Raw genomic sequence first — 14356 nt, 5'->3', positions numbered from 1 at the left:
ACCAAGTTTGAACCACATTTTTGATGATCTTTCATGATTTGTTACACCTGTTTTGTTTTTTTTTTTTTTTTTTTTTTTTTTTACTGGTGAAAGGATTTATCATCGGGGCTGTAGTTTTCAGACCGGAAAGCTCTGGGTAACATCTTCACCAAGTTAAAAGTCAAAGTTAATATGCAATATTAAAAATGTCTGTGGAGTTTATTGACCTCTTGCAGTGCTCTCATTGTCTTTTCCTTAGTCAGAATTTTGGTTTCCTGATTTAAACTGACATTTCATCCATGTAAACTATTTGACTCACTTCCTTCTGGAGAAAGGGGCATAGCTGTATGATTACCATCTGTGTACTCTGTCATATTTCAACAATGAGGTAAAAGGGTGAAAGTGTGATTGCATTTCCCAGTCAGCACAGCCTGACCTTGTGAAGAGAGATGATTTCTCCTCTTCATCTGATTACTACAGGAAGCCCTTATTGCCACAGTCCTCGGCGTCCAACAAGAGGCCATGATTCTCAGGGTCAGAGTGAGCAACACTCATTTGTGCATCTTTTAATATGTAGATTCTCAGGTGCTCCCCCAACTCTACTGAATCAGGAACTCTGTTGGGTATAGGTCCTGGGAACTTGCATTTTAAATATCTCCTCTAAGATTCAGTCCCAATCTTCATTAAACCAACTGGTTGCTCATGTTTTCTTTACTATATCATACTTCTCCATGCTTTCCCAATCTTCCAGTCCACATCCACCCCACTGCATTCAGTTGATAGCCTGCCTCACACTTATTGAGAATATACAAGTCACCATCTGGGAACACTGTCGTTTTCATAGCACTTGAAAAATTGTAAGTCCACATGCCACTTACTTTCATTTTTCTTGCTGTGGAATGAACGTTCCTTTTACTATGAAAAGCTCTTACCTTCTATGTTCTGGAAGTCATCTTCTCTTCCCCAACTTAAGAATTCTTCCTGATTATCTTCCTTTATCTGTTGAATTTAATCTCTCCTCTCTATTCAATTATTTTCCTTAGTATATAAATATGACCTGTTATTTCCCACATTTAAAAAGACTTCCTGTTTCTAGAAACAGGACTAGACTAAACTAGAACTAGGTGATTTTAAAGTATGTGTAGAAAAATAAACAGGCAAAAGTATCTAAGATAATTTTGCAAAAGGATGAGCCATGAGGCATGCTATGCTATGCTACGCTAAGTCACTTCAGTCGTGTCCGACTCTGTGCGACCCCATAGACGGCAGCCCACCAAGGCTCCCCCGTCCCTGGGATTCTCCAGGCAAGAACACTGGAGTGGGTTGCCATTTCCTTCTCCAATGCATGAAAGTGAAAAGTGAAAGTGAAGTCGCTCAGTTGTGTCCAACTCCTAGCGACCCCATGGACTGCAGCCCACCAGGCTCTTCCGTCCATGGGATTTTCCAAGCAAGAGTACTGGAGTGGGGTGCCATTGCCTTCTCCGATAATGAGGCATATCTCATATTAAAACATTTCATAAACACTCAGTAGTTAAAGCTGTGTGTTCCTGGTTCATGGATAGACAGGTCAGCCAATGGAAAATGATCAAAATGTTGAAACAAAGACAAGAATTTTAATGATGTGGATAACCATGATGATGTGGTCACTCACCTACAGCCAGCAATCCTGGAGTGTGAAGTGAAGTAGGCCTTAGGAAGCATTACTATGAACAAAGCTAGTGGAGGTAATGGAATTCCAGCTGAGCTATTTCAAATCCTAAAAGATGATTCTGTTAAAGTGCTGCACTCAATATGCCAGCAAATTTGGAAAACTCAGCAGTGGCCACAAGACTGGAACATCAGTTTTCATTCCAATCCCAAAGAAAGGCAATTTAGACTTATATTTTTCAAGTACTATGAAAATGACTTTGTTCCCAGATGGTGACTTGTATATTCGCAAATTACCATACAATTGCAACCATTTCACATGCTAGAAAAATTATGCTCAAAATTCGTCAAGTGCTCAAAATTAAAAAAAAAAAAAAACTCAAAATTCAAGCTAGGCTTTAGCAGTATGTTAACTGAGAACATCAAGATGTACAAGCTGGATTTAGAAAAGGCAGAGGAACCCAAGATCAAATTCCCAACATCTGCTAGATCATAGAAAAAGCAAGGGAATTCCAGAAAAATATCTACTTCTGCTTCATTGACTACACTCAAGCCTTTGACTGTGTGGAACACAACAAACTATGGAAAATTCTTAAAGAGATGGGAATACCAAACTACCTTACCTGCCTCCTGAGAAACCTGTATGCAGGAAAAGAAGCAACAGTTAGAACTGGACATGTAAACACGGACTGGTTCCAAATTGGGAAAGGAGTCCATCAAGGCTGTATATTGTTACCCTGCTTATTTAACTTCCATGCAGAGTACATCACGTGAAATGCCAGCTGGATGACTCACAAACTGGATCAAGCTTGCTGGGAGAAATATCAACAACCTCAGATATGCAGATGATAACCATTTTAATGGCAGAAAGTGAAGAGGAACTAAAGAGCCTCTTGTTGAAGGTGAAAGAGGAAAATGAAAAAGCTGGCTTAAAACTCAACATTCAGAAAATGAAGATCATGGCATCCAGTCCCATCACTTCATGTCAAATAGATGAGGAAAAAGTGGAAATAGTGACAGATTTCATTTTCTTGGGCTTCAAAAACACTGCAGACAGTGGCTGCAGCCGTGAGGCTCACTTCTTTGAAGAAAAGCTATGACCAGCCTAAACAGCATATTAGAAAGCAGAAACATCGCTTTGCCGATAAAGATCCATATAGTCAAAACTATGGCTTTTTTCAGCAGTCATGTATGGGTGGACCATAAAGAACATTGAGAGCTGAAGAATTGATGCTTTTGAACTGTGGTGTTGGAGAAGACTCTTGAGAGTCCCTTGGACAGCAAGGCAATCAAACCAGTCAATCTTAAAGGAAATCAATCCTGAATATTCATTGGAAGGACTGATGCTGAAGCTTAAGCTCTAATACTTTCACCACCTGATGCAAAGAGGTGACTCATTGGAAAAGACCCTGATGCTGAGAAAGGTTGAAGACAGAAGGAGAAGGGAGTGACAGAGGATGAGATGGTTGGATGGCATCATTGACTCGATTGACATGAATTTGAGCAAACTCAGGGAGATAGTGAAGGACTGGGAGGCCTGGCTTGCTGCAGTTCATGGGGTCACAAAGAAATTCACAAACCAAAATGGAAAGATAAAAATATTTGATGACATAAAAGGAAAGAAGAAAAAATGAGGAGACAGCAGAGGGAGATGATGGGGAGGAAATATGAAAGAGAGAGAAGAAGAGAAGTTGGAGGAGGAAGAAAGAAAAGAGAAATTCCAGTTTGGGGAAAAAAATACCACAAAATCAAATGACAAATGAAAAACTAGGGGAATATCTGCAACTCACATCACAGATAAGGGATAATCTCTTAAAGATCTCTTAGAAAAGGTAAGTAGTGTGGTACATATACACAATGGAATATTACTCAGCTATTAAAAAGAACACATTTAAGTCAGTTCTAATGAGGTGGATGAAACTGGAGCGTATTATACAGAGTGAAGTAAGTCAGAAAGAAAAACACCAATACATTATATTAACACATATATATGGAATTTATAAAGATGGTAATAATGACCCTATATGCAAGACAGCAAAAGAGACACAGATGTAAAGAACAGACTTTTGGACTCTGTGGGAGAAGGCGAGGGTGGGAAGATTTGAGAGAATAGCACTGAAACATGTATATTACCATATATGAAATAGATCACCAGTCCAAGTTCCATGCATGAAACAGGGCACTCAAAGTCAGTGCACTGGGACAACCCAGAGGGATGGGATGGCAAGGGAGGTGGGAGGGCGGTTCGGGATGGGGGGACACATGTACGCCCATGGCTGATTCATGTCAATGTATGGCAAAAATCACCACAATATTGTAAAGTAATTAGCCTCCAATTAAAATAAATAAATTTTTTTTAAAAAAAGAAAAGGTAAGTAGTACAGTTAACAAAAACAAACAACAACAAAAAATAGATGAAGGTTAAAAACATAAATAGTTTGGAGAAAATAATTTTCTCAAGTGTATAAAAAATGTTCTTGCTTATTTATAACAAGAGAAACACATACATACTGAAAGTACACTTCGCTTCTATTTTGCACTTATATTGTCAAAATTCAAAATTTTCCCAACAGTTGGCAAGGGAATAAGAAAACAGGACTTCATATATTGCTAATGGAAGTATAAAATTATATAACCCCATAGAAATCACTCTAGTAATAACTATAACTTTATAAAGCAGGTATCTTTGGTCTAGTGATCTCATTTCTGGGAATTTATTCTAAGAGTTGCACCTGGACATACGCAGAAAAATACTTACGAGGTCACTGACTTGGGCACTGTCTGTAGTAGTAATACTGGGAACGATCCAGTGTACTTGTCTCCACCAGTTTAGATCTCAGTGGATGGTTTGAGTTAGATAAAAAAATTGGAATTGCCACATAAATAAGATATTTAGAATTAAGGAGCTCAAGGACACTCAGGGAGCTCAAGTAGCAGAATGAAAGGTGACACAAGACCAAGCTCAGAAAGCCTAGGACCAAAGTATAAAGAGAACGAACAGAGCTCAGATGGAGGTGGAAATACAGGAGTGATCAGAGAAGTAAGGGGTGGAGTGCTACATTGTCACAGACTATGAAGGTAAAGTTCAACAGTGTAGAATGATTCTGATTGACCTAGAAAGACAAGGCTAGAAAGAAAACTGTTACTTGGGTTTGGCAAAATAGGTATCATTAATGACTTCAGAGGATGAGATGGTTGGATGGCATCACTGACTAGATGGACACAGGCTTGGGTGATCTCTGGGAGTTGCTGATGGACAGGGAGGCCTGGTGTGCTACAGTTCATGGGGTCACAAAGAGTCGGACACGACTGAGTGACTGAACTGAACTGAACTGAATGACTTCAACAAGAGTAGTTTTTAACTGGTGGGGAGGCAATAAGACAGATTCAAATAGGTTGAAGAGTGAATGGTAGATGAGAAAGTGGAGATAATTTTATGAAGTTTGCATTAAATGCGGACAGAGATGAAGAACTTGAAGAGTACGTGATATCAAGAGAGAACTTAAATATTTGTATTTTCTTTTAAATAGACCATATTGTTTTAAATAAAGCAAAACATAAAGCAAGATGAAAAAAATACATGGTAAGTCTTGGTTTCATCCTCATTTGTCTCACACCCATGGTAAGGAATCATTTTTATTTATTCCTTGTGATAACTTTCAGTATGTCTTTATGACAATATAATAAATATAAATACATATCCTTATTTCTGTGACCATTTCAAGCATATAAAATGCTATTCTGTTTTCCATTTAATAATATATATGGGAGATCTTTGCAAATTAGTATGCAAGGAGCTTTCTCATTTTTTATAGTAGTTTTTGATGCAAATATCATTGTTTATTTAAGTAGCCCAATGCCCCCCTCCTCCCCAAGTGTCCTTAGCACACTCTCAAAAACTTAGACCCAATGTTAAGAGAAATTATAGATGTAAGAAAAGTCAAAATTGCCTGAAATTAAGTGTTGCAATCTTGCCTTTTAAAATGGAAATTAATTCTGTCTTGAACTGAAATTTAAATTCTCTAACTTTTAATTCTTGGTGTAGAATTATAAAGAAGCCTCTCTATAGGAAGACATTCAGAGGACTGTTTACTGACTGTGCTTCTTGGGGTCTTCTAGTATGATTCATGGAGCAGATCTCTTAGGATTGACAGCTATTTTACTTCTTTCCATTTGTCTGTGAATTAGGTCTGGAATAGGAAGAACAGCCAAGGGATTACTATGGCCTCATTGTGCATGATGAATGAACAAGGAAGCCATTATCAGTAACGGTGTGTCAAAGAAAGACTTGTGCTGACACCGAGCTGCCAAGTGTGGAAATGGAAATAGGTAAGACATTTGCTATCTTTATTATCATAGCTCTTTGTGCTACTTCTTGAATGTACTATTATCTGTAAGTGGACATCTGAGCCAAGAAATGATGTTTTCTATAGATATATGCTTTATATATAGATTGTCAATAACTTAATGGAAAGTTAAAGCAATTCTTCATATATTAAGAACTGCAGCATGGAGATATTATATTCTCATGCAGACATCTTAAAATGATTGAGGATGATACATGAAAGCTTATGCCAAAGAGGCAATAACATAATGAAAAATTGCTATCAGACTGAGTTTAGTAAACAAAAAGGAAATTCTTTTTTGACATTGCCAAGAAAGTCAGTAAGGGAGAAATATGAACTAATTGGTTTATATCAAAGCTAATGATCAAACCTATGCCTATAAATCCTGTGTCAAATATTTTGGTGATTGATAAGCAAGCCGAACTATTAAGCTCAAAAAGGAAATCTATGAATGGTCAACTGTTTTTAATCTTCATCAAAATACCCGATTTTACTATTTAGTTGCCTTCAAAACCTATTTAAATAAAAAAATATTATTTGACTCTTTTAAGATCTAATTGTGTGCTATATGAAAGCATGAAAGACATTTAGATCAAATTGAGTTTTGTAGTAAAATGAATGAAATTTTCATAGGCTATGTGGGAAAGTTCTGTATATAAGGAGAGCAAAGCAATAATACAGACTTTTTATATGCTTTCATTAGACATTAGTTACTGACACAGAACTAAAAAAAAAAAAAAAGACAACATGTAGACAATAACTTATAGATAACCCTATTCTTATATGAAAAAAAAATTAAGAACTTTTTACAAAATACCTGTCTTGTATTCCTTAAAACTATCACAGTCAGTAAAAACAAGGAGTTTAATTAAATAGCAATTAAATGAATGGATAATATATGGTATATTTATTTACTTTTATTCAGCAGACCCCTAAAGAGAGAGAAATTGCTTGATTGGGGAGGTTTGCAGGAGGGGCATGGGAAGGAAAGAATCGGATATAAGAAATTTAGAAAAAGCCTGCTTGAAGCTCCATACTGAGGGAATAAGCCCCCAAGATATAACTGGCAAGAGACAGAAGTGGGGGTCTCTACTAGAAAAAAGAAGTTCATAAATGAGCAATCTGTTTAATTTCCTAAATCTGTCTGAAATGCTGATAATAGTGATGATAATGATGATTTTCTCCTTCTAGTTATAAGATCTGTGTGATTGATCTCATGGGGTAGAAGTGGTTGGTCTTGCTATTGCCTTTACTAGTGACTTGTTAAGAACAGAAATGAGCTTCATATTCTAATTAATGAGAAACCAGGGCAGGTTTTCTGAGAAAGTCCTTCCTTACTTTTAATGGAAAACTATGGAAAGCCAGACTCTCCAGCCAGACATGAACGAATGAGGATGCAGGATGCCATTACTGTTGATGGCAACATTGTTGATGACATTCTGTTACAATGATGAGGGGAATCAAGCTAAAACAAACAAGCAAAAGAACCTGATAACTATGGAAGAACAGGGCTTCCCCTGGTAGATCAGCTGCAATGCAGGAGACTCCAGTTCCATTCCTGAGTGGAGAAGATCTGCTGGAGAAAGGATAGGCTACCAACATCAGTGTTCTTGGGGTTTCCTGGTGGTTCAGATGGTAAAAAATCTGCCTGCAATGCTGGAGACCTTGGTTCAAACCCTGGGTTGGAAAGATCCCCGGAAGAAAGTAACAGCTACCCACTCCAGTAATCTGGCCTGGAGAATTCCGTGGATAGGGGAGCCTGGAAGACTACAGTCCATGGGGTCACAAAGTGTGACTGAGCAACTTTCACATGGAAGAAGAGAGTTTGACAACTGCAGAGAAATGGAGAAAAAGCCCTAACTGGACCACTCTATAATTTGTTCTTTTTCTGGATTGTTAGTTATAGGAGGCAACAAATTTCTGTTAGTTTGAGCAGAGTTCCTTTTACCTATCATTGAAAGTATCCTAAAGAGATCACTGTCTACTAGGAATCACATCAGGGACTTCCAGGAAAGCAGCTAAGTCAGGTTCACGCACAAGTCAAGCAGAGTCTGATAGTAGTGAACCATAACCAGAAGGAAAAAAAGGAGAGTAAAATTAGAAGTGGCCATTATTATGGAAAAAAATCACTTACAAGAACACATTTTGCTACATATTACCTTATATAAATTGTACTTTAAAGATGGATTAAATATGCTTTCAAATGCCAAAGTAAATTACATGAATGAAGATATTGGTGTACTTCTTTGCTGCTCGCTGGTGTTAGTAGCTGGCACCCTAGTTCCTGAGTGCCCAGAATAGCAGGGGTTGGCCTGTGTGGCCCAGACAAGCATGCCCATGTTGCCAGCTTCAGACTGTTCCCTTTACGGAACCGTAGCTTTACATTAATCATAGGTATAAGTAGATTGTGTACTTATACCAGGAGACTATAAGGCTTTTATATACTGGTGCCTGGATCCTTTTCCTGTTACTATGTAGAATAAAAGTTACGTTGTGCTTTGAAAAATCCAATCCTCTAGCAAGAACACAAGCATTACTTTAGCAACCATTTGTTTGTTGTTTAGTTGCTAAGTTATATCTGACTCTTTGCGACCCCATGGACTATAGCTCGCCAGGCTCCTCTGTCCTTGGGATTTCCCAGGCAAGAATACTGGAGTGGGTTGCTGTTTCCTACTCCATGGGATCTTCCCGGCCAAACCCAGGTTTTCTGAATTGGCAGGTGAGTACTTTGCCTCTGAGCCACCAGGGAAGCCCCTTAGTGACAATATAAAAATATAAGTTTAAGAAAAAGAGAGAGAAAGAGAACTCCAGTCCATAATATTTGATAGGTTATAAAAATGAGTGGATTTTTGCCCCAACACTTTCCCTTCCTCATAGCATTAAAAAAAAAAACAAAAAAAAACACTTAACATTTAACTTATTTTAAGAAAAATGTTAACTTCTAACTTCTACCAAATGTTAAAAGTGAGTTTAAATATTAACTGACATTCAGAGTTATTATTCATTGTATTTTACTGATCTTGAAAGTAAAGGTAATCTACCAAGAGCTAGTGCATGTTAGAAAGATGTAAATAAAATTAAGGTTGTGGTGGACAGAATAAGGTCTCCCCCACATACACCCTAAGGTGTCTATGTCCTAATTTCCAGAACCAGTGAATATGCTACCTTAAATACAAAAGGTTCTGAATTTGGAAAACATAGATCCTTCAGTTGATCGCTGTTTCCACAATAAGTTGGTTGCACTGACCTGGAAAAGGGGGCCACAGCTTTTCTCAGTTTCTCAAAGTAGGTCTAGAACCTAAGAAAATTTAAGAAAGAAGCACTACATTAGAACCATGGTTTATTGTTCAATTTAATAAATGGTCTTTAAATCACCAGTTATCATTAAAACTGAATCTATATGAAGATGTGAAATAACTGAAGCTTCAATGACTGCTCATGAGTTCTTTCTGACCTGCTGAGATGTCTGAGTTGTACACACTTACCACACAAGGATGCTCTCATGGATGCTCTGGATCTCCTATCAGCATAGTGAGTGAGAAAGCTCAGTAGTGTCCGACTCTTTGCGACCCCATGGACTGTACCCTACCAGGCTCTTCTGTCCATGGAATTTTCCAGGTAAGAGTACTGGAGTGGGTTACCATTTCCTTCTCCAGGGGATCTTTGTGACCCAGGGATTGAACTTGGGTCTCCTGCATTGCAGGCAGATGCTTTATCATCTGAGCCACCAGGGAAGCCCTCCTATCAGCATAGTGTTGGTAACTAATGGACTCTGGGATATGTGGTCAGACACCTTGGTAGCCATTTAACTTAACGTGTTCTAGTTTAATTCTTGGAGCTTCCTGGGGGGGAGGGGGGGTCACAAAGAGTCTCTCCTGAAGCACATGACTAATCAGAAGTGATCTGGGATTTCAATGCACACCAGAATTTTCACTGACTCTAGGAAGTTAAATGGTGATGGCATTGGGTGGGTGGCTGGGGGATGAGTGGGGGTTTCTCAAGTAATTCACAAGGAAGCAGATATTTTGAGCAACTAGGTCGAGCTGGGCAGTGGTTCTCAGGAGTGGTTCTGGAGCTGTGGCAGCAGCACATGAGAAGTTGTTAGAAATGCAGTTACCTGGTTCTTCTCCAAACCTACTGACTCAAACTCTGGAGGCAGGCCCAGCAGTGTGTTTTAACAACCCTCCAGGTGTTCATAAGATGAAAGTTGGTGAATCATTGAGCTAAAGCGTAATATCCCTAACCTATCTGTTGAATATTTTGCATTGATTTTTGTATTCAAGAAACAATGTTAAAAGTATTGGTTTTTCAGGATGGGAAGAGATAGGGAAGGGAAAGAAGGAAGGCAACATAAGTTAACAGAAGACGGATAAATTAATTTGATTTCTTTTTTATCACTGCTTTTCTCTTCTTGTGTGTGTGTGCTAAGTCACTTCAGTTGTGTCTGACTTTTTGCAACCCTGTGGACTATAGCCCACTAGGCTCCTCTGTCCATGGGATTCTCCAGGCAAGAATACTGGAGTGGGTTGACATGCCTGCCTGCAGGGGATCTTCCCCACCCAGGAATCGAACCCGCATCCCTTATGTCTCCTGAATTGACAGGCAGGTTCTTTACTACCACTAGTGCCACCTGGAAAGCCCCTTTCTCTCCTTAAAAAAAAATGTTAATACAATGCTTTCCTAATCACTTGTGGCTGCAAATAAATGCTTCTTTCTAGGGCACTGGGTTTTAGCCTAGGAGCTAGGAGACTGTGAGAAAGCTTCCAGGGCCTTATGAGCCTCTTAGACATTTTTCCTGGGATAGATTTTTATCATCAGGTCAATAGTTCAGTCTTAGCTAATTTCCCATAGTCTGAACAACTAAACTTATATTACCAAGAATAACGAGGTCAAATTAGATTAAAGCAAATTACATTGGGAGTGGCTTAGGACAAATTTCAATAGACATCACCATCTGATTTAAAATTCTTGGCTATCCTAACTTGACTTATTCACTCAACTCCAGTGTGACCTTTCTTAGTGTTAACATTCCACTGCTTCTGCTAAGTTGCTTCAGTCATGTCCTACTCTTTGTGACCCCGTGGACTGTAGCCTGCCAGGCTCCTCTACCCATGGGATTCTCTAGGCAAAAATATAGGAGTGGGTTGCCATGCCCTCCTTCAGGAGATCTTCCCAACCCAGGGATCTAATCCGCATCTCTGATGTCTCCTGCATTAGCAGGCAGGTTCTTTACTACTGGTGCCACCTGGGAAGCCCTTCACATTCAACTAGGTGTGCCTAAATCTAAGCTCACCATATGACAAATGCTAAATAGAAAAGGAGGCTGGGATAACACTTGTAGACCAGGCAAACAGGGATGTGTGATCTCTGACTAAATTGCAAAAGTTAATATGAATGGAAGATTCCTAGGTGCAGCGAGTTGTAGTGAAAGCTTCAAAAGCCCTTTTCTGAGCTCTTATGTTGTATCATATCTTTAGTCATGTCCTCTTCTTTGACTTCTGCTGTCTCAAATATTCACCCTATCCTGAGGGACCATATGTACTTTAAGTCTCAGGGTAGCCTAACTGATGAGAATATAACCTTTGTGGAACATGAGCAATTCCCTTATATCCCATAATTGTCATTCAACCTCAATCTTGTGTGTAAGATTTTTATTAAAATCTAATTATTGGATTTGTTCACAGTATAATTTATCTTATTTAGGTACTTTATTATGTGGATGACTATTATAAGTTGTCATTCCTCATAATTGTAACATTTACATTAAAATCAACTTCTACTGAGTTTTCAGAGTGCAGCTTAATCAATGTTACCTTGCTCAGCTTAGGGTCTGGGTCATGCATCATCTACACAACTCATCTTCTATAAACATATTCACATCTGTATCTTCCTTAAGCAATTTCACCTATCCTCAGTTGTTAAACATGTCCTCCTACTTTACAGCCAACCACTTTCTCTTACTTTCTGTTAAGACCCCCTTTCTCACTTGGTATTTTCTCCAGCAGTTATGAACATTTCCTCCTGTATGTGTCCTATCAGTCTCCTGAGCCTTCCTCAGTCTCTAAGTTTATTCTTCTGGAGGAAGAAAAAGAAACCCTCACTCAATCTTGCGTTTCTTTACAGGTGCCATCCCATCTCACTTTGACTGAGTCAGTGAAAGTCTTGAAAGTCTACTCCGACCTTATTTCCAGTTACTTACTTCCTTTGCATCTTAACTCAGTGATATCTTATTTTTGATGCCAAAATTGCTCTCTAAAAGTCCTTACTGATCAACATATTGTTAAATCCAATGACTTTGTAATATTTTCTGTTTAGATATACAGACTTTATTTGACATCTTTGAGTGTTTATTTCTTCTTGAAACTCTCAAATCTCTCCACTTCTAAGACACTACTTTCTCTGGCTTTTCTGTGTTATCTCAAAGTGCTTTGCCCCTCTTTCTCAACTTAGTTCTTAAATATTGATGCATCACAGGATTTCAACCTACTACATTTCTGGTAACAGTAAATGGCACCATTATCCATCCACACAATTACTCAAGTCAGAACCTTGTGTCTTTTTAGAGTCAGAAATTGCTCCTTTGGCGGTGACATAATAATATCTTAAAATGTATCTCTTAGATGTCTCCCTGCATCAGTTATCCATCCACTGTGCCCTTCTCAACATTTCTAATTCATTCTCATTATTCAATAGTCAAAGTTTTTTCTTTATCAGGAAATCTTCCTTAATCCATAGTTTCTGAACAAAACTGCATTAAGCAAAACTTGAAGTATTAAAGTAACTGAGTCCATCTCTTGCCAATTGACTGCACATTGCTCATTCACACTAAGAAAAGCTACTGAAAGCCTTTGAGTTATTTAAGACTAACTTCTATTTATTTAAGTTCTGGTAGCTGTCTCATCCAGCCTGTTAACTGGCTATACCATCTGGCTTTGTTTTCATTATCAAGAATAGCCAAGCATAAAGTTGTGAAACTGAGATGGGAGAAATATTCACATGAGCCCCCAATTCAACATTATTTGCATACTAGGAAAACTGCCAGCTATTCTAGAACAGCTACAAAGAGCCATAGCAGATCCTAGGAATACCAAGAGATAGTGGAATTTGTCTTCTACACATATCTACCTTAATTTCTATCCTTCCTTTTAGCTTCATAGTATTCCTATCTTGTTTCTTCTAACCTATAAATATTTGGAGTCCACTTTCCCCATATCCCCAATATTTTATTTGTGCTCCCTATGTTTTTCCTAGTGTTAGCTAAGGTAAAGGAAGTTGATGTTAAACATGTTTGCATAAAACTTATGCCTGTTTTAATATTGATAGAATTGGGTATGAGGCATTGCGTACCATGAATCTGTTAAACGCTTGACTTATAAATATTAAATAAAATATTAATGATTGAATTCAGAGATTCTGATTTTCAATGAAGTCTTATGCTATTCTATTAAAACTCTTAGTTTTAATAAGTTTAAGAAATAAATAAACCATTTAAACCAGATTACAAAAAGATGAAATGATAGTCCTTATGCACGAGAAAAGCAAGAGGGGAATTATCTTTGCTGGTAGTAGCAAATTAGGTAATTAAGACCACTCTTCTCACTGAAACCAGCTAGAAAACTTGCATAAAATTTGTTATAAAACATTTATTTGCAAAGATCACTATCCTAACGAGACAGTAAAACAATTAGTGGCTGAGAAGACACGAGAATTAAGTGCTGAGAATTAAGTCTTGACACAAATGCAGAGACATGCAGCATCTCTTTGGGATTTTGGCCCAGGGGTCTTTGATCTGCCCTGAAGTTATGGTAGGGAAGCTGAGCAACACTATAGAAGAAACTGGGAGAATATGGGACAAAAGTTATCCTCCAGAACCCACCAATGATGGGGAACCTTATACACCCCCAGTAGTATAAATAAAGGCACAAAAATTATATTCTAGAAATTAGGGTAAACAGAATGAATCAGCTCCTGCAGAGACTATAGAATAGCTTTAAGACATCTGAGATGTTCTGAAAAATCCCAACCCTAGCACTTAGTAATTTACATTTAATGTAATTAGTATTTGAAATTATAACCAGTATCAATAGTATTTGAATTAAAACTTACCATCTTGCTACTTTCTTTCTATATAGTGTGTCTCTTTGCTTTTCCTTTCTCAACTGTTATTACTTCTTTAAACATCATCCTATTTATTTGCCACTAGCTTAAATTTCGGAGAAGGCAATGGCACCCCACTCCAGTACTCTTGCTTGGAAAATCCCATGGACGGAGGAACTTGGTAGGCTGCAGTCCATGGGGTCACTAGGAGTTGGACACAACTGAGCGACTTCACTTTCACTTTTCACTTTCATGCATTGGAAAAGGAAATGGCAACCCACTCCAGT

The sequence above is a fragment of the Bubalus kerabau genome, chromosome 1 (genome assembly GCF_029407905.1).
Source record: "Bubalus kerabau isolate K-KA32 ecotype Philippines breed swamp buffalo chromosome 1, PCC_UOA_SB_1v2, whole genome shotgun sequence".
Lineage (NCBI taxonomy): Eukaryota > Metazoa > Chordata > Mammalia > Artiodactyla > Bovidae > Bubalus > Bubalus kerabau.
Note: the sequence above shows the minus strand (reverse complement) of the source record.